Source organism: Bos taurus, chromosome 19, assembly GCF_002263795.3.
Source record: "Bos taurus isolate L1 Dominette 01449 registration number 42190680 breed Hereford chromosome 19, ARS-UCD2.0, whole genome shotgun sequence".
NCBI lineage: Eukaryota > Metazoa > Chordata > Mammalia > Artiodactyla > Bovidae > Bos > Bos taurus.
In genome coordinates this window covers 53,648,497-53,670,040 of record NC_037346.1, presented here as the reverse complement: position 1 = coordinate 53,670,040, position 21,544 = coordinate 53,648,497, and the positions used below count along the sequence as shown (strand labels likewise).

The window sequence follows — 21,544 nt, the reverse complement described above, 5'->3', positions numbered from 1 at the left end:
GAGGTGGTGGACTCACCCTCGAATGGGCTCAGATTTTTACCTGAGAGGGATGAAGCTTTAAACCAGATGCCGCTAGAGGAAAATGCCTGACGGAACTGTTTACTGGGTTAACGGGAGTTAAATTTAGTGTTCTTGTTGTCAAGCAGGAATGAGGGCCTGTCAGAGGAATGTCTGAGCGGAGACGAGAATAGAATCGCACGTCTGCACACAGCGGACTGAGAGCCGGCATCTCACACCTGCTGGAAGACAGACACTGACATCCGCACACTGAGCGCAGAACTTGAACAAAAGGACAGCAACCGTCACGGATAAAGAAAGGAGTTAATAAAGAAGCAAACACAAAGGAGCAGATCTCCCCGAGCCCAGGAAAACTCATCCTAGATCTGAAAATGAGACTGACAACTAGCAGTTTGAAAACATCAGCGAGACACACACGCGTGGGGCAAGATTAATCGAGAAAATGGAGAAACCGCAAATACATGTTAGGAATGAGAGCGTCTTATCTTGTGTCTTGTGCTTAGTCGCTCAGTCATGTCCGACTCTTTGCGACCCCATGAACTGTAGCCCACCAGGCTTCCTCTGTCCATGGGGAGTCTCTAGGGAAGAATACTGGAGTGGGTTCCCATGCCCTTCTCCATGGGATCTTCCTGACCAAGGAATTGAACCGCAGTCTCCTGCATTGCAGGCGGATGCTTTAGCAGCTGAGCTACCGGGGAAGCCCCTAATGAGGGCGTAGTTATTGCAAATAAAAAGGAAAGTTAGATGTGAAAGCTGTAGGTACCATTTCATGCCAATAACTTGAAATTCTAGAACAACGTTTTGAGAAACGTGGTCTCCTGATCATGCTGGTTCATCTAGTAAGTTTTCAAAATGGACAAACGTACATACACGTAGTCTTAGACGTTTATCACCATCATCCCCATCACAACCTGTAACAAAGAGATTCCTACTGAAATTAAATACTTTAAGCATGGGTCACAGGCTGAGGAAGAGTTTTGGCGGCCTTGATCATGGCTCTGTCCTGGATTTAACTGAATGAGACACTTGATTTTGGAGCAAAGGCAACAACTCGGTCGCCCACGGTAGCCAGGAGCCAAGCGGTCCGTCCTCCACTCTGCTGCAACAGAAGCACAGAAAACCAAACGGAAGGTGTGGCCTCAGTGAGAAGGGGAGAGAAAACCAACTCTTTTCCATAAATCTAGTTTTCAAATCGTTCTGTCCAAACAAGCTACTCCTTCCCAGATGGTCCCTTCCCCTCCACGAGGGTCCACCTTCAACGCCAGTTACCACTTTCTTCCAACTCCCCCAGGTGAAATTCTACCTTCGTCTCCAAAGACTTAATTGGAGTGAAAATCAATTCACAAAGCTTTCCTGATCCCCTGTCTCCCCAGATCTGACCTCCCTCCCCCGGGTGCCCCAATATCTACACGATGCCTCCTGAAGAACCCTTTCCAGGGCTCCTGGGAAGAAGGGCCCGCCCCTTCCCTTAGAGCAGAGGTTCTGTCTGGCTGTTTTTCAATCATTTGTCCTGTCTTCCTACTTAGGTGTCCAGGTACACGGTACTCATCCCAAGCCATTTTGCATGTGTTCTAGAAAACATGTTTGCCCATGTAACTAAAGAGAAGAATGGGCCACATTCGAGGCTCAATCCTGGAGGGCTCCCTAAAGAAAATGCCTGTACAGAGTAAAGAAAAGCTGCTTTGTCGGTGCGGACTCTGAACAGGGTGGTCTGCACCGAGTGGTGGATAAGGCCTTGGGACACCTGACCCGGCCTCAGATTTGCTGCTAACTCGTGTGTGTGACCACAGGCCAATCATTGACTTGTGGGCTGAATCACCTTTCTGTATTGAGATGTGAGGACCTTTGGGGTACACTAAATCCTAGAGGTCCTTTCAAATCCCCCCAGTTCTATGTGGACTCTATTATCTGTCAATCTCCTTATCTAGGAAGAGTAACCCAGCTGTGGGGAGGCATGTGGAACTCCAGGAATGCTGTGAGTGGTCATTTGAGGATGGCTCACCTGAGCCAGAGGGCATCTCAGGTGGCTCAGTGGCAAAGAATCCGCCTGCCAATGCAGGAGACACAGGAGACGTGGGTTTGATCCCTGGGTAGGGGAGATCCCCTGGAGAAGGAAATGGCAACCCACTCCAAAATTCTTGCCTGGAAAAATCCCATGGACAGAGGAGCCTGGCATGCTACAGTTCACGGGGTCACAAAGAGTCAGACACGACTTAGCGACTGAGCACGCACACACGCACACCTGGGCCACAGAGACAGCCGCTCCTCACCCCACACCCAGTTACCTGGTCACTGGAACAGGTCTGGCCAGGATATTTGGCTACTGGGGAGCTGTCATCACTTTTTAAACATGATGTGATTTTCAATTGGTGGCTGGTCCTTCCAGGGCCCTGACTGCAACACAAGGAACCACGGGGGAATCCAGAACTTGAAGGTGAGGGCCACCCGCCACAGGACAGTTTTGCTGGGGAATTCAGCTCTGCTGCACACATCCCATTCTTGCCTGAAGTTAATGACCATATTAGGTGGCAGGATTCAGGTTGTCCTGAATGCTTGTCCCCCAGGCAGGCTGCTGCTGCGGCCGTCCCTTTCTGAGGAAGCACCCAAGCTCAATCTGAACCACTGAAGAGCTCCTGTACCCACACAACCAGGCCCTGAGAACGTGCCCTGAGCCTCCTGTAGTGACAGACAGCACAGGGGCTGCGACTACTCATAAACGGGAGGATTGCCTGTGACAGAGAACCTCCAGTTACCCTGCCATTGGGTAATATGTTTAACAATTCTTGCCTGGAGAATCCCATGGACAATGGAGCCTGGCAGGCTAGAGTCCACGGGGTTGCAAGAGTCAGACATGACTTAGCAACTCACACACACATTTATAGACCCCATGGTCTACATGAGACAAGAGGCACAAATGGGAACTGTCCTGGGCAAACGGGACGTTTGGTCAAGCTGGCTGAAGGAAGCAAGCGCTAAGAAGCTGGGGAGAAGAACAAGAGACCTTTGTGGGCTGGAGAAGGACATTTCCTGAAGGATTAAGGAGGTTGGAGCTGGATTCGAAGGACACTGGCGTTAGGACCAGGCAGAGTGCTGGGCCCTGGGCTGGAGGAGCAGGAAGCCCCCAGCACCTTGGGCTTAAAGGTGGAGGGAGGGTTAGCAGGTCAGCAGGATGGGGAGAGCCACTCGCAGGAGCCACGGCTGTGGTCAGGGGCTGTAGCCAGAGTGAGGTTGTAGCCAGACTGAGGGTGGGAGGTGGAGGAATGGACATGCTGGCCCAGCTCTCCTTCCTCCCATCTCCAGCCTGGCTCCCCGTGCACATTCACAATTCTGGGGTGCCACGGGGCAGTCTGCAGACAGTGGGTGGGGTGTCCAGGGCATCACCCCACATGTTTGTCCACTGCAGTTTTTAGACTCAAAAACCATACTTATTCTCTTGCTGTGCTGTGCTTAGTCGCTCAGTTGTGTCTGACTCTTTGCGACCCCATGACCAGAGCCTGCCAGGCTTCTCTGTCCATGGGGATTCTCCAGGCAAGAATACTGGAGTGGGTTGCCACGCTCTCCTCCAGGGGATCTTCCCAACCCAGGGATCGAACCCAGGTCTCCCACATTGCAGGTGGATTCTTTATCAGATGAGCCACCAGGGAAGCCCATTATTCTCTTGCTATGTATGTGGAGTACAGTTTATGACAGCTGCTCTTCACTTCTAAACAAGAGCAATTTGGCTTTCCACCATTTCAAAACAACAAAATTGGTTTTTCGTTTGTTGTAATCTGTGGGGGGAGCTGTGCTGGGTCCCTATTGCGGCACACAGGCTCTGATGCTGTGCACGGGCTTTCTCTCTAGTTGCAGCGAGTGGGGGCGACTCTTCGTTCTGGTGCGTGGGCTTCTCACTGCGGTGGCTTCTCTTGTTACAAAGCACAGGCTCTAGGCACGCAGGCTCAGTAGTTGCGGTGCATGGGCTTAGTTACTCCAAGGCGTACGGCATCCTCCCAGATCAGGAATCAAACCCAGGTCCCCTGCATTGGATTCTTAATCACTGGACCACCAGGGAAGTCCCCAGGATGGGATTTTTAAAGGATCATACTTTAAAAAAAGTATGTTGCAGCCACAGCCGCAGACTGGACATCAGGAGTGGAGCTGGGTGAAGGGGTGGTGCGGGTATTGGATGTCTAGGACCCTGTCTTGGTCCCTACTAACAGTATCCATAGTCGTGAGGACAACTCGAGCTGCTGTCTTTGTTCGTCTCAGGGTGGGCACCTGGTGTGGAGGCAGGAGTCATCATGAAGATCGTGAGCTGGCAGGTGCCAGAGATAGAGAAACTCAACGCTGCACCCAGAGCCCCTCCCCTTGACATCCGTCACCGCTGATGCCAGGGAGGCTAACTTGGGGTGGCACTGAGATGGGGCATGTGGGGAAACGGATGCTGTCTTGCAGCTGAAACTGCTTCCTCTATGTCCCTTTTCCTGCCCGGAACACAGACCTGCTTCTGGGGGCTGCCCTGGCTGCTACGGCACCGTGATGGGGCAGCCACGAGGGTGCCATGCTGAATTGGCAGGGCGACTGAAACACCCCGGGCAGGGACCTGCCTTCAAGCTCCTTGTTGTAGGAGGAAAAGACACCTTTGCTTGTTCAGGCCACTGTTGGTTGGGCTTCCGCTACCTGCAGCTCAAAGCCTTCCTGAGACAGTCCTCATGGTGGGTAATACAAATCCTGGCTTTTCTGATGCATTTAATGAAAAAACCACAAATAACCAATTCAATGGCCTCATCAAAACAAGCATCACGCATAGCATACGTAGAAGATGAGCAGCTGGTGGGGAATGTCCTTTAAGGAAGCAGCAACCCTGAAGGGAAGAGACTCTGAGAATTCTATAGTTCTCCACCCACACCTGCAGATCTTCAAAACATGACAAGAGCACCAGGCTGGGGGAATCCTCCAGGCAGGGTCCTCAGAGTGGGGTCATGGACCAGCTTTAGGGAAGGGACATCAATGGGGTTGTATGAAAGTTATCAGTACATGACGTGTGCAAATTCTGGGAAATTTAACCATAGCTTTTAGCAAATATACAAAGAGCTTCAATCATGAAGGACCACAGTCACCTTCAGATGATCCAAGCAAATCAGCCTGCGCCAGAACCTGGTCTTTTCTGCCGGGTATTACATCAGGATGTGTATCAATGTCAGGAAAACTTCTAAGAAGTTAACCCTCAAAAGGACAAACATTGTTTTCTTTTTTTTTTTTAATGATGGCATCCTCCTGAGTTCACAGCCCTTGTGAGATTCCTGGGGAAGAGCAGAAAGTAGAAATGCTTGACAGGTGAAGCCTGGAGGTGAGTCTTCTGCTGGGACTCTCTTGTGGTCAGTCTACAAGGAGGGTTCATGAGAAATAGCATATTTGCATCATCTCCAAGTGTCTCCTCTCTGATTTCCTATCAGCTGCAGGGAGAATAAAGAAACAGCGATTATGCCGTGAAGGAACTGAGCATACTGAACCAGGCGGTCAACACCCTCATCACCAGTAAGGGGTGTTGGACCAGGTGCCCTGATGGGGTGCCCTTTGCAGGTACGGCACCCCCATACAAGTTGCTGCCAAAAATGCATAACCCCCATCTGCTCCTGCGGAAATGTGACATAAACCCCAAATAAGGAGCCATCTATTATTTTCCAAAAGGCCGGTATGAGGGGTCATTCTTGCAAAAAAAAAAAACCCATGTTGGGACTTCCCTAGGGTCCAGTGTGTAAGATTCCGAGCCTCCACTGTAGGGAACCCAGGTTGGATCCCCGGTCAGGGAACTAGATCCCCCATGCCACAGTGAAGACCCAGTGCAGGCAAAAGAAATACATATTTTTAAAAAGATTTTTTTAAATGTCCATGTCACAGCAGATGAAGAAAAGCCATAGAAAGTCCAGATTAAAGGAGGCTAAAGAAACAGGACAACTAAACGCAATGCCTGATTGTGGACTGGATCCTAGACCGGAGGGAAAATGCTATAAAAGACGTTACTTTGGATCAACTGACAAATCTGAATTCAAACAGTAGATCAGACAAGTGTTGCTTCCATGTTAAATTTACTGATGTTAGTAACTATACAATGGTTTTATGGTTATGTAAGTGGACATTCCTATTCTTAGCAATTATGCACAGAAAGGTTTAGGGCTAAAGGGCTGGGTGTTTGCAAGTAATCTTTCTAATGGTAGAGAGAGAGCACACAAAAATAGTAAACGGGTGAAATATTAGCAGCTAAGTTTGGGCATACAGGTATTCTTTATAGTAAAAATTTTGGGCAGTTTTTCTGTACTTTTGAAATTCTTTCAAAAAAGAAAACAATCTAAAAGGCAGGGCCCTTCCCTCTGTGGGTTGGGGAGGTGACGTGGGGGAGACAGGACCGTGGAGAGGCAATTGGTGTCCATGTCAGGCAGGGGGGTGGGGAGGATCAGTGAGATCAGTGAGGATCAGGATCAGCTGAGAATCAGTGATGGAATCAAACGAAGAAGGAAAACAGGTCATCGGGAATCATTTCACTAATCTGCATCAGGGATTCACTCATCCTTTTGACCCTGGAGCCTCCCTAATTCTTATTTAAAAGTCTTACATCTTGGAATCTTGAGCCATTTGGCTGATAAACAAGCCTCACTGTTCTTGAATGGAGGGAAGCAGACCCTCCCAGTTTCCATTACTGATGTGGACCAAGCCATAGCCGGAAAGCCCAGGAGCCACTGGTGGGGCCGACAACCAGGCAATGCCATCAAATAGGTGGGTCCATCAGGGAGTCTAAGTTTGAACAAAGGCCAGGCTGCTGCTGCTGTTCACTAGCTCTGCACAAGGAAATGCCCACCAGATGCAGATGAACAGGTGGGAGAAAGTGGGATTTGAGCAGGAGGACCTGTTCCTGTCCCCAAGGGCCTGTCAACAGCTCCCTTTGTTCCCAAGTGGCTGCCTGCCGCTGATCAGCACTTCCCCGCCACGTCAGAAGGAAGCTGTGCACAATGCGGACTGATGGTGATTTTTTTTCTCTTCCAGCTCTAAGAGCATCTTTGCTTTCAGCTGCCTCGGTGAAGTGGAGTTGAGTCATAGAGATGAGCAGAGATGCCCAGACAGCTGGGTAGAGTGAGGACAGGGCTGAGAACGGAATCACCAGGGGCTGGAGGGCTGATGTCAGTTAGGAGGACACACAGGGGCATCTCCAGGGAACATAAGAACATGGTCCTGCCAGAGGTCAGGGGTCAGAGCGCCCGAGAAGGTCCCTGGTCTGGAGGCCTGCTCCCTGACGGTGTACACCACCTGCCTCCAGCAGCTCTTCCAAGACTCTCAGAATGACAGGTGAGTGTGCTCAGTCGCCAAGTTATTTCCGACTCTGACTCTTAGGACCCCATGGACTATTGCCTGCCAGGCTCCTCTGTCCCTGGGATTTTCCAGGCAAGAATACTGGAGAGGGTTGATTTCCTTCTCCAGAGGATCTTCCCAACCCAGGGATCGAGCCCACGTCTCCTGCATCTCCTGCATAGGCAGGCGGGTTCTTTAACATTGGGAAGCCCCTTGGAATGACACCATCACTCAAAATTCTGCCCAAGAACCACTCATCAGTCGTGATCAGTCAACTATACCCACTCTGTGGCAAGTCATTCTCATCGATTTTTAAAGGATTTTTCCCTAGATGGCTACTTGGATCAGGTAACTGGACACAGCTGGCTGGGAAGACAAATGACAGCTGGCATTTATGCTCTGGGCAGCGAGTCTTCGTATTTCTCTGGCCTTGTGACCCCATCTGTGCTTTTCAAACTAGAAACAAATATTTTTAATGCTTCTGAGAAAGGATAAATGTCTGAGGATAGCCAAGAACATCTCAAAACCAAGGAATAATAAGGGAGGTTTGACTCACCAACTATTAATAGCCTCTTCAGAAACAACTGTAATGAAAAGAATACTCTTGGCACATGAAAAGAAGCCATTCCAAAAATATATGGGAATTTAACACATGATAAAAGTGGTATCTCAATGGGAAAATGAAAATTTAATTAATAGATTGTGTTGGCATTATCAAATACTTCTCTGGAATAAAATAAACGTATATCCTTTCCTCATAACATAAACAAAAATGAACCCTTGATGGATTAAAAATCCAAAGGTCAAAAAAAGAAAATTCGTATTAAATATTAGAAGAAAATTAAGGGAACTATTTATTTTGGAGCAATGGCAACCTCTTTAAGACAAGAAACTCAAAACCATACAGAAAAAAATAGACATATTTGACTCTATAAAATTAAAATTTTGGAAAATATAACACAAAGTCAAAAGGCAAGTATTAGACTTATTTATTAGATTAGATTGATTGATTGATTAGATTATTAATATTAGATTATGCTTATAATATATAGGTAAGTATAAGTTTAATATCACTTAATATCACAAAAACACCTACTAATTTATTTTTAAAGACAACCCTAGGGACTTTGCTGGTGGTCCAGTGGTTAAGAATCTGCCTTGCAATGCAGGGGACACAGGTTTGAGCCCTGGCTGGGGAACTAAGGTTCCACATGCCAAGCAGCAGCTAATCCCAAGTGCCACAGCTACTGAGGCTGCTTCACAATTAGTGAAGCTGTGAGCTGCGACAAAAGATCTCGTATGACAAAACTAAGACCCCATGCAGCAGACAACTAAAGACGTAAACATTTTTTTTTTTTAAAGACAACCCTAAAGGAAGATAGTCACAAGGCATGAACTGGCAATGCCCAGAGGGGAAAATTCAAACGGATACAGCAAAAGGGCGTACGTTGGCACGTGAAGATCACATAAGGACTCAGGGAAATATACATCAAAACTCCCACGAGTTGTCATTTCTCACTCCCCCCAGCTCTTTATTTTGCAAATATTGATATTTCCCCCCAGGCTGCAGTTTGTGAAGTCTGATTTTACGTGTGGTTAGTATTTCTTGCACTAAGAAATATTGAGATGGGACAATTATGCAATGTCGCTCAGCCTAATAAGCGCATGTTTCCCCTTCTTCATGAACCCGAACTAACTCAGCATCCAGAACGTATTTAGTCAACAGTCCCAGCCAAGCAGCTGAAGTAGGAACCTAGAACAATGAGCTCTTTGTGGCCACAACGCTCAGCGAGGCAGCTTCCTCAAGTAAATTAACTAAAGACGGTCTTCTGGGGAAAAGTTGGGGGAACCTTGCATTTTTGTTCTAGCTCTCACCGTTTTTAAACAGGCCTTTAGAATTTTCTCTGCATTTTGGATTCTATATCAGACTATGGTTTGAATGACAGTTTCTGCATCTTCCATAATCAACCCATTCACTCAAATAACATCCTTCGCCCTTTTGTGGGCTGCACCCCACAGGCCAGCAAGCTTCGTAGCTGCCCAGCCTCGAGACTAAAGAAAGAGACCAGAGACAACACAGAGACATCAGTGGTTCACTGGACAGAGGATCTTACACAGGGGTCCTGGAGGGACACCCCACCAGGTGTGGCAGACCCCAGCCAGGACATGGCAGCAGTCTTTGTTGCTCGGGAGAGAAGGAGGCTACTGTTTATTCGGGGAATTGACATCAGGTGGGCTCAGAGTTACCAGGGACTGTTGAAACCCTACAGCGGAGAGGGCTGGCTGGTCAAGTGAGGGAAGCCAGCAATTAGTCCAGCAGGGAATACAGAGAACAAGAGCAAGAGACATCTTCAGTTGTCTGACCATGCTCCCATTGTTTCAGTGGGTTTTCCCCACACTCCCACTTAGACTTTTAACTCAATCTGTGTAGGAAGTGATAGGATCAAAGTAACGATACCCTTTTGCATATTATTGCAAAACATCCCACTTTCCAAACACATAAGAGAATGAGTCACACAACCTGGAGAGCACTAGACCACAGTGCTTACCTGAGTCCAGGATTGACTTGAGGGAGTCCTGATCACCAGAACGGCATGCGGATCCCACCTTTACCATGTGCTGCCTGGGGGACCCTGGTGATTACCTCACCATAGGTCCTGACTATGCAAACATCCAACTCCAAGGAGGGTCCTGGTCCTGAGTTGACTTAACCAAAGAAATAATATGTTTATAACAATAGTAGGAAGTCAGTAGATAATCATCATGATTTCTTACATGAAATGCCAGACAACTGAAGGGCACTGCAGTGATATCCACATGGTATTTAACCAGTCAGTATTCAGGGATAACGATGATGGGAATGGAGGAGCGAGAGCTGATGTGACCAGGGGGTAGGCTGCCGTGCTCTTGTTCTGTTTACACTGAGCACAAAGGTGATGCAGCAGTACCTGGACACACCAGTTGTTTAAGGGAAAAAGCAGCTGCTGTCTAATCCAGGGGTAAGGAGGGGAGCTTAGTGGACAAGTAGCACCCATCCGGTGGACAGAAACGGGTCAAGGGTCAGAAGAGAGGGGTGAAACCCTAGAAACAGGCTCCTTCTTTCTCCTCCCTATGCTGCTTCCCCTCTTATATCTTCAGGTTGCCTCCATCCTTAAAAATCTGGACCACTTTAAAAAGAGTCAGAACAACCATTCTGACAAACTATTAATGCACCTGAATCACGTTTGCTTGGGTTACAGAAAACAAATCCAGATAAACTATTCACACAATCCTGTCTGCTTCCACTGCAGGGGACATGGGTTCCATCCCTAATCAGGGAACTTACTAAGATCCTGATTTTTTTTTTTTTTTTTTTGGTGCAGCCAAAAAAAAAAAAAAAAGTTTAAAAGCAAGGCCAAGACTGGGAGAAAATATTTGCAACACATATATCCAATTAAGGACTTGTATTAAGGACTTGTATCCAGATTCTATAAAGAATGTTTACAACGCATTAACAAGAAGACAACCTGAATTTTTTTTTTTTTTTTTAAAGGGCAAATGACTTGAGTAGACAGTTTGGCAAAGAAGAAATACAGCGAACAAGCCAATGAAAAAATGCTCAATATCATGTCACTAGGAAAATGCAAACTAAAACCACTATGACATATCCCCACTAAAGCTGGTAAAACCAGAGACTGACCGTACCAAGTATTAGCAGGGATGCACAGCAGCAGGGACTCGGGGTGTTGCTGCTGAGAATGTGAGGGACAGCTTACTTGAAAACGTCTGGTGGTTCCCTCAAAGACACCCTCGCTCTACAACCTAGCAACCCTGTTCCTGGGTACTTACCAAGAGGTTTAAATGGGACCACTTGTCCACACCGAGACTTGTCCATGCAGGCTCATCACAGATCACTCAGAACAGAGAAAAACTGGTGGATGGATTGAGAATGAAACGCCTCCCAGCATCTAATGATTCACGCAGCAACGTGGGGGCAGCACAAGGGCAGCCGGCCAGGAGCTAACCCAACTGGGAGACCTCAGAGAGGGCGATGCAGCCATGAGTGTTGGGCGGCAAAGGACTTCTCTCAACCTTCTTGTTATGGGGATTTCTCAATAAGCCTGCCCCAGGAGAGGACAGCTGTGACTGGACCTGGCCTGGGCTGGGCTGGGGCACCAGGATGGGGGCAGAGGGCCTCTCTGCTGCTGGCTTTCGACCTCAGTCCGTGTCCCTGCACCTCGGGGCGGGGCTTTCTCGTGGTCCTGCCTCTCCCAGGAGTAGGCTATCTCCTCGCGTGCCTCCTCACAGGCAGAGGGCCTCTGCTCCTCCAGCCTCACCCTCCAGCCTCGGTCTCCATCTGTGTTTTCTGCTGCTCCCTCAGTGACTCCAGGCTTTTGTTCTTTAAAGGAGAGCTTTGAGGGCTTTGAGGAAGCTTTCTTGGCTGCCTGCCCTGCCCCGCCCCGTGAGCACGGTGCGGTCCCTGCGGAGGGCCCCGGGGGTCTCGGCACCCACGGCTCTTGCCCTCAGCTGCCCTGCTCCGTGCGTGCCTGCCGCGCTTCACTAGAAGTCTCAGCTCACCTCCTGCCCAGCTCTGCCCCATGACCCACTCTCCTGCCCTCCTTGGAGGCCTGTCTGTCTTAGATCTCAGGCAGCTCCTTGATGGGCTTGGAATGATTTTGTAGATCTGTCTAAACTCCTGTTAGGATGAGGGTGTGACTCTTTCCAGCTTTCTGCGTCCTAAATGAAAGCCAGAATATCTAGCTTATGGATTAAAAAAAATTGGAAGGTTGAGGGAGTGACAAAATGTGAACGGCTGGAAATACTGGGCAGTAGGAATATGGGCTTTTGGTATTATTCCTCATGCTTCTTCGTATTTGTAAAATTTCAGGGACTTCCCTGGTGTTTCAGTGCTTAGGTCTCTGTGCTTCCACTGCAGGGGCATGAGTTCCATCCCTGATCAGGGAGCTAAGATAACCTCAAGCTACACAGTGAGGCCCCCAAATTTAAAAATAAATAAAAATTAAAATTTCAACAATAGAAACAATCTTTATATTAATTTATATTTAAATATACATTTATAATAAATATATTTATATTGTTTAAAATATTTATAATAATTTTGTAATATTTATAGACTTCCCTGGTGGCTCAGACGGTAAAGTCTCTGTCTACAATGCAGGAGACCTGGGTTCGATCCCTGGGTTGGGAAGAGCTCCTGGAAAAGGAAATGGCAACCCACTCCAGTATTCTTGCCTGGAAAATCCCATGGATGGAGGAGCCTGGTAGGCTACAGTCCATCGGGTCGCAAAGAGTCGGACACAACTGAGTGACTTCACTACTATCTTATAACATTTATAAATATATTCGGGGCTTCCCAGGCAGCGCTAGAGGTTAAAGAATCTGCCTGCCAATGCAGGAGATGTAAGAGACATGGGTTCGATTCCTGGGTGAGGAAGATCCCTTGGAGAAAGGAATGGCAACCTACTCCAGTATTCTTGCCTGGAGAAGTCCATGGACAGAGGAGTCTGAAGGGCTATAGTCCATAGGGTCACACAGAGTCAGACATGACTGAAATGACTTAGCATGCACGCATAAATATCTATTTATAAATAAACAGTAAACATCTATAAATAAGTACTACTGCTGCTGCTGCTAAGTCGCTTCAGTCGTGTCCGACTCTGTGCGACCCCAGAGACGGCAGCCCACCAGGCTCCCCCATCCCTGGGATTCTCCAGGCAAGAACACTGGAGTGGGTTGCCATTTCCTTCTCCAATAAATAAGTACATATGATGTCAATTCAGAGGCAAACTGGACAGAGCTGTGGGTGACCTGGGAACCCACCTCTTTTGGTTGGCATTTGAAGTTGGGGGCACAGCCTCGTGGGACTGAGTCCTTCACCTGTGGGATCTGATGCTGCCTCTGGGTATGTAGTGTCAGAACTGAGTTACACTGGTGAGCATCCAGCTGGTGTCATGGAGGGCTGCTTGGCTGGGGACAACCCCCACACATCTGGTGGCAGGTTAAGGAGAGACTCACAGGAGGTGGAAGCAGCGTCTTCCTAATACATCGCCCATATTTTCTCTCTGTGGACATTTCTAGAGCCAACCTTTGAAGGTAAAGTTTAAGCTACAGACAAGGATATAAGCAGTAGTTGCTTGGAAAGTTTTACCGAGGCCAATTACACAAGACACGCACCAACCAAAGTCAGTGTTTGCATGTAGCCACATCCTCTTTGCCCGGAACCTGTACTTACCTAGGAACAGGCCAAGGGCTGAGTGTATTTGAGGTTTGGACTCTGCTCCCTGGGAACTGACTACCTCTAAGAAATATTTGGTGACTTGGACTATTTCCTCACTTCCTTATATTTCAATCCAGAGACCAAGTCAAGGAAAAAGTCACCTGGTCTCCAGGGCTTCTTCTTCTGTTTCAATAGGCTCCCCAGACCCAGCGTCCATCCTTTGCACGCCTGAACTTCAGTGGGGTCTCCCCCGTGCGGTGGGCACCTGGAGGAAGGCAGATGCCCCGGTTTAACATCTGGCATATGCCACCCCCACGGGGGCCCTTCTGTCCCTCCTCCCGCAGCATCCAAGGGAGTCCCCAGCACTGCTGAGCAGACCTGCAGCATCATCCTCCAGTCAGTGCAGAAGGTGGCACCTGAAGTCTGGGGAAAGGGCGCCCAGTAAGATGTGAGCGTCATCCACAGGCAGATACTTTACAGGTGTGGGTGGATCTGGTGCCAAACTGAGTCAACCGTGTCGCATGTGCCCGGGAAGAGCCAATGCCATCCGGGCAGGCTGAGCATGTGAGTCTGTAAAACAGATGAAAGGACGTGAGGTCCAGCTCTTCCCCTGCACATCTGCTAAGATTCGCTTCAGCAAATTCTTCCCCAGAGTGAGGGGTTTCTTCCCAGGTTTCTCTGTGCCATCTGTGTGAGCCAGGGTTCTCCAGAGGAACAGAAGCAACAGACCCCAGAGCTTGCTTCCTCTCTCTCCAATGGGTGAAGACACCGCAAAAGGCAAGACAGCCTTACCAGGAACTGAGTTGCTGCCACCTTGACTTTGGACTTAGAGCCTTCAGAACTGTGAGGAATAAATTTCTGTTGTTTTGACCACCAGGTCTGGGATATTTTTGTTGCAGTACCCCAAGCATGTGTGTGAGTGTTAAGTTGCTTCAGTCGTGTCTGATTCTTTGCGACCCTATGGACTGTAGCCCGCCAGGCTCCTCTGTCCATAGGATTCTCCAGGCAAGAATACTAGAGTGGGTTGCCATGCCCTCCTCCAGGGGATCTTCCCGACCCGAGGATCAAACCCACATCATTTTATGTCTCCTGCATTGGCAGGTGGGTTCTCCACCACTGGCACCACCTGGGCAGCCTGTAGCCTAAGCAGGCTAAGATAAATAGGTCTATTTAAAGATTATCTCTTCTCTGAATAGGTATGGATCACATAGGGAGCAGACACGGTGAAGAAGCAAACTTTAAGCAAGGCCTCCTCCCTTTCCAATCCACCTGGCGCCTCTGAGCTCCGAGGACAAAGGTTCAGACGGGAACTGTTTAACCTGGGGCCGTGGAGGGACTCAGCCCCAGGAGACTCCACCCACTTTTCATCTGGGGCTTCCTGTGTACTTTTCTAGGGCAGACCATCCGTAGCATGTATTAGCTTCAGGGAAGGTCCCAAGGCCCACAGGTAATAAGAACCACTTCTCTGTAGGCTCTGGGAGATATAGATACAAAAACTTGCCAGATGTGGACCTTTCCCTGCGAAGAAATGACAGTTTCTCACGTGGAAGGGGCTGATGCATGAAGTTCGGCGTTCGCAACAGGGGGTGGTATCTTCACCCCGACTCATAAAACAGAAGGAGACGCAGCTTTAATTCCTAGAAGATGCTCAGGGAGCCTTCAGACAGGGGCACTTGATGCCTGCAGGAGAGACTGGCTGAAAACGTGACGCTCTTGGAACCCTCGTTGGCTGCGCCTGAGCAAACATGCCCCGCCGTGGTGTCAGGTCCATGTGGCTGCTGAAAGGAGGGTCTATCCACCCCGCCCCCTCGATACAGGGTGATCTCTTTAGAGGGACCACATTCTGCTGATGGCTGGGGAGACGGTGCTGAAGCAGACAGGCTGGCCTGCACAGACACTCACCCTCAGAGCCCCCCAGTGTTCAAAGGCTGAGGTCAGCCTGCAGAGAGTGTGGCCCCTATAGAGACTGGGGCAGCGAGGAAAGCAGAGCCCATTGAGAGTAAGGTGTAAGAGCTAGATGGCCCCCCACCCCAGGTAAAGTCAAGCCCTGAATGATGGGAGAAGCCCCCGGAGAGCTTCCAGAAGGGCCTCTCGTGCTGGACTGAGACTGAGCCAGTCTGAGATCATCAAGCTGGTGTAGGACCAGGCAGCACTCCCCTCCCCACCCTCTGGAGGTTGTTTTGAGAGCACAAAGTGAGGAGAGTGCCCATGGATTTTGCCTAGGTTGAGAGACAAACCGCTGTGAAATTAAAATTCAGTGTCATCACGGGAAACTCGGCAAGCAGCACAATTAAGAGCGTTACTTTCCAAACAGAAAAGAAAGAGTCAGCATGATGTGAATCACAACAGGGAGAGTCCAGGGAGTGGTACGGAATTTGGGATGAAGGCTGGGAGGACTCCTGAGGATGAGGTGGGGAGGGGCCCAGTTGGGACTTTAGGGATGAGCAGAAGCATCCCAGGAAGAGGGAGATAGGGGGAACTTGCAAGCAGAAGGCACAGTGACTTGAGGAGCCGGGAGACAGACAGTCCCTGAGAACCGGGCTAAGAATCCAGAGGCTAGAGGGAGGAAGGAACCAGGAAAGGGGCAAGAAAGAGCCAAGAGTTCGAGACAAGCAGGTCCAGAATCCTGGAGGAAGAAACTGGAGCTGCCCAGAGGGGCAGCAACAGCCTTGAAGTGAGGCAGGGCTGGGCTCACCCAGGTCACCAGAGAAAAGCAGATAGACCACCTGCAAGGGAGTGCTGAGCACAAGGTCCAGGAGGTGCTGTGTGCTCTGGACACCCGCAGAGATGGAGAGGCTGCAGGAAAGGGCGCTGGCCTCATGGCCCAAAATGGCAGGTCATGAATCCACTTGAGCAACACCCAGGAGCACATGTTATCACCTGGCAGGATGCTAATTTTTTTAGGTGGTAGTCAGGGACCTCCCTGGTGGCTCAGATAGTAAAGAATCTGCAATGCCAGAAACCTGAGTTTGATCCCTAAATCAGGAAGATCCCCTGGAGAAGGGCATGGCCACCCATTCCAGTATTCTTGCCTGGAGAATCCCATCAACAGAGGAGCTGGGGGGCTACAGTCCATTGGGGTCACAGAGAGTCGGACACAACTGAGCGACTTTCACAGGGATAGTAAAGAAATAAAAAGGCCAGGACACAGGTGCTCAATAAATTGTAATTACGTCTTGCTTAAGAGCATTAAGATCAGAGGAGACTGTGTATGACAATCATTGACGATGTAACACTAAGGATGCTGGCCAGGAAGATGCTAAGCAGAATCCTGAAGCATCAGGAAATATAAATAGATTTGTTTCCATTGAGTTTGTACAAAGACCTAAACCAAGAGCAGAAAGGTGATTCCATGTGATACAGTGTGGTGAACCAAGAGGAAGGTTGGATTAAGGAAGATAAGGCTAGTCCGGCAGCAGGCCTCTGGTCCCCCTCGGTACAGAACTCGAGTTCTGGTGCCCGAGTCACGTGACCATCTGTGGCTAACGGGGCCAAGGTTTTCTACTGTCTTCCACGCAGTGGGTCGGGTCACACACAGTGGATCGCTCGTATCAACCAGGTTAGGAAACATCTCACTCCAGGTAGAAGCTGGAAATCTAGCAGAACCCTCGGTTGGAACGGAGAGAGACACACTTCACAGCAAGACCTGACGATAGAGCTGCTGCCGGCCTGTCTACATTCGAGTCAAGACCCTCCAGAGAGGGGATCGCGGTTCCGTAATGTGAGTGAGACAAGGACCTCCCCGGAACACAGAGGCAGAGTCCAGGGTGTCACGTAGCCTGGAGTGGCGGGCTGGCTCTGTGCTTTGCTTGCTGCGCCCACACCCAAATAACCTATGAAAGGAAACGCATGGCAGCATTTATCACTCGCGCGTCCTCCCCTCCTCAGAGCATTTCCTTTCCACCAAGGTTCCTTTTGGCGCCCTTGGGAGGGGTCTGATGTTCTGCGGTACAAATGGGCAGCTGCTTGGTGTGTCCACGCATCACTTTTTTTTTAATAATTTTTTTTTGAGTTTTGGCTCTGCTGGTCTTTGTTGCTGGGCTCAGGCTTTCTCTAGTTGCATCAAGCAGGGGCTGCTCTCTAGTTTTGGTGTGAAGGCTTCTCATTGCAGTGGCTTCTCTTGTTGCAGAGCTCGGGATCAAGGGCTCTAGGGCTCAGTAGTTGTGGCTCATGGGGCTTAGTTGCTTCACGGCATGTGGGATCTTCCCGGACTGGGGATTGAACGCGTTATCGTCTGCATTGGCAGACAGATTCTTTACTGCTGAGCCACCAGAGAACCCCAAGCAGCACGTTTTAAGCAGAACTCTGTTTGGCGCAGCTGTCCACCTGCTTGGAGGGAGCGGGTGAGTCAGCTGGCCCTTGCTCTGGATCCCAAACTGGGATTTCATGCATGGCATGCAAAGGATCAGCAAAGGATTCCATAGTTTTCAAAAATAATTAAAATAATGATGATGAAACTGAGTTCCAGGTCCAGGCACTAGGCTAAGAGCTGTTTTTGTTTTTTTAAATATGCATCACCTGATTCATTCATCCTTAGCCCAGTGACGTATGTCCTGTTACATATATGTGTACCTGCCCTGGAGCGTGTAGTATCCATGTGTATATATGTGTGTGTGTTCTAGCCCTGTTCACTGAAAGGGCAAAGAGATGAAGACACCTCAGTAGCAATGGGCACACCTAGAGGCCAACTCTTGGCCTCTAAAAGGAACTGGGGGCCCCTGGAGAAATGGCTGACCCTGGAACTGAGGAAGGGTGGGTATGAGGTGATCCAGAAGTATTTTGTGATGCCAGGAAAGGCGTTGGTGCTAAGAAAATGCAGGGTATATCACATCATATCATAAGATATGGAGCCAATGGATGGGGCTCCCACTGGCCAAATTGGGGACATTTTGAACATCAGACTCACTAAGGACAGTAGTATGTTACAGACCTCTGGAAACAGGAATCCATGCATCCACGCCATTAACAGGTGTGCAAGCAGGACAAAGAAAGGCTCCTTCTCACAGTCAGGGCGCCGAGGGCCAACCGGTCACTCGAGGGAGGCGCTGGAGGTGGGGCTCATCATTTTGCAGCCACTAGAGTAGAGATGAGTGTGTGCAGAGCACTTAGGCAAGAATCACCGGTGAGACTAAGTCCAGGGGGTAGCGTTGACAAGGCGCCCTCCTGGGGCGATCACAGCATGAGCTCAGGTACAACACAGAGTATGCCTGGGATGCCCTGGGGCACAGGCCCAATAGGAGGGGAAGAGGGCAGAGACAAGAGGCACAGAGGCACATTTTGGGGCCCCAGCTGGTTAGCGGGTGCAACCATGTGACTGGTCATCTACCCAGGCATTTGTGAACACTAGAGGCTAGTCCTGTGGGGTGTCAGCAGGCGGTGGTTGGGCAGAGGGGCCAGTGAAAGAGCCTGATGGTGAGCTGGCGGAGAGGTAGGTGAGACTAGATTTGTCCATCAAAGCTGAGTGGAGGGAGTGGAGGCAGGCCCTTGGCTGAGGACGAAGATGCAGATGCAACAGGACAAACTGTCAAAACGCCAGCAATGCTCACAAAACCTGCACATGAATGCGCATGGTTCCACTGTCCACAGCAGCCCAAGAGTGGGGATTACTCAACACCCGTCAACAGATGCATGAATAAGGAGGTGGCGTATCCATAAAATGGAACATCAGCACCAAAAGAGAATGAAGTACTGACAACCCACACCACCAGTGAGCCTTGAAAGCAGTGGTGGTGAGCGCAGTCAGACACGGAGGACTACACCGCGAGTGACTCCAGTTCTACGAGATGTCCAGGAGAGGAAGTCCCCAGAGGCTGAAACAAGGGTCTGCCTAGGGCTGCAGGGGGTCAAGGGTCTGCCTAGGGCTGCAGGGGGTGAGGATGCTAATGGGAGCAACATGGTTTGCTTGGGGACGATGAATAGATTTCAGAATTGATGGTTAATGGCTGAATGACTTGGTGAATGACCAAACCCACTGCATTGTACACTTTAAATGGATGAATTATATGGTACAGAATCATACTTCACTAAACCTGGTGTGTATACACGTATGTACGCATGTCTGCCTAACAGGGAAGAGAAGGAAGTGTAACTGATTGGGATTCTATGAGGCCTTCCCTGGAGAGACACCTCCCCCCTCCCGCCCCTCTTCATGTCCTCCACCTGCCCCTTGTCTGGAAACACTTTAGCCAAAGAATACATTTAATCAGAGAAATGAGAAAATGCAGAAACAGAGGAAAACAGTCAACAAGACAAAATAACAGTCATGAAACAAAATACCTTTAGTTCCTCCTCAAGGGCTGTAGGTAACATCCTCAGTCATATCCTTTTGGCTATTTTAGAGATACTGAAACCCAACCAGGAGGAAGTTGTTAACATGATGATCAGACTGCGGACGTGACATAAGCTGCTCCACCTGGCACAATTCCAAGAACTGGCCTTAAGCAAGTGGGAACAAACTGACCCTGGATCTGAAGATTAACTGAACATAAAATAATCAAGGTGACACTGATTAGATCACCCCATGAGAAATTTCAAGATGACTGTTGGAGCTGTCTGTGCTGTTCTGCACGTGGCCCCCCAACCCCACATGTGTACCCCTGCAACTCCCCCTTAGAAGCTTTGCCCCCTGACTGACAAGGGGAAATTGGTTCTTTGGGACACGAGTCCACATTCTTTGCAGGATTGCTGGCTTCCTCAGTAAAGCCATCTTTCTTTGTAACCAACATCTGTCTCTCAACATTGGATACTTGACCAATGAGCAGCCAAACCTGAGTCTGGTGACAAAAAGAACTGGGGTGGTTGTTTAGGGCACTATTCTCAAACAGTACTGGGCGCCAGAAGCACCTGGAGACCTTGTTAAACCGAGTCAGGTCCCAGCACAGCAGGCTCCAATTCAGTGGGTGTGGCGGGCACCTGAGAATCTGTACTTCTAACCCACCCCCAGATGCTGCTGGAAATGCTATCCAGGGAACCACACTTTTGGAACCACAGAAAGTGATGGCATTTACTCACTGCTGTTGTTCTAAAATTGAGATCTCATTCACTTACCATAGAATTCACCCTTTTATTTTTAAAATTGTTTTTGACTACACCGGGTCCTTTGCGGCACATGGGCTTTCTCCAGCTGCAGCGTGCGGGGGCTACTCTCTAGTCATGGTACCGAGCTTCTCGCTGCGCTGGCTTCTCTTGCTGCAGAGCACGGGCTCTAGGGTTCAGCAGTTGTGGCCCATGGGGCTGAGCTGCTCCGCAGCATGTGGGATCTTCCTGGACTAGGGACTGAACCCGTGTCCCCCGTATTGGCAGGCAGATTCTTAACCCCTGGACTACTGGGAAGTCCAGAATTCACCCTTTTAAAGTGTACAATTCAGTGAGTTTTAGTGCATTCCCAACATTGTGCAACTATCAACAAATATTTTCAACACCCTCAAAAGAAACCCTGTACCCATGGGCAGTCACTCCCGTTCTCCCGACATCACCAGCCTCTGACAACCACTAACCCACCTTCTCTCTCCACAGATTTGCCTTTTGAAGACACTGCATATAAATAGAATCATATAAACCATGAGCTTTTGTGTCTGGCTTCTTTACGCAGCATATTTTCAGGGTTCAGCCATGTCATAACACGAATCCCAACTTCATTGCTTTTCATGGCTTTGTGATATTCCACTGCATGAACACACCGAAGTTCACTTATCCACTCATCAGGTGATGAACATCTGTATTGTTTCCACCTTTTGGCCACTGTGAATCATGTGGCTGTAAACATTCAAGTGCAAGTTTTTGTGTGGACGTGTTTTCAGTTCTCTCGGGCATATACCTTGGAACTGCTGAACCATATGCCAACTCTACACTGTGCTTTCTGGGGAGCCACCAGCCAAGGCGACAGGCTAGGGCTTGTCCGTCTCCTTACCCTGTGATGCTGTGCTGAGTATCTTCTGGGCTTTGAGGTTCTACCTCACTGTGCCTCTTCCCTGGAGTTATGGAGGC

At 49.2% G+C, this 21,544-nt stretch overlaps 1 long non-coding RNA gene across 1 annotated transcript; it reads left to right on the top strand.

Moving 5' to 3' along the window:
- The first annotated feature begins 5,735 nt into the window (after nt 1-5,735).
- Nucleotides 5,736-14,428, top strand: LOC132342978 (uncharacterized). Its single transcript, XR_009491604.1, has 2 exons — nt 5,736-7,338; nt 10,874-14,428. It is a non-coding gene; the product is annotated as an uncharacterized lncRNA (long non-coding RNA).
- Nucleotides 14,429-21,544: the final 7,116 nt, after the last annotated feature.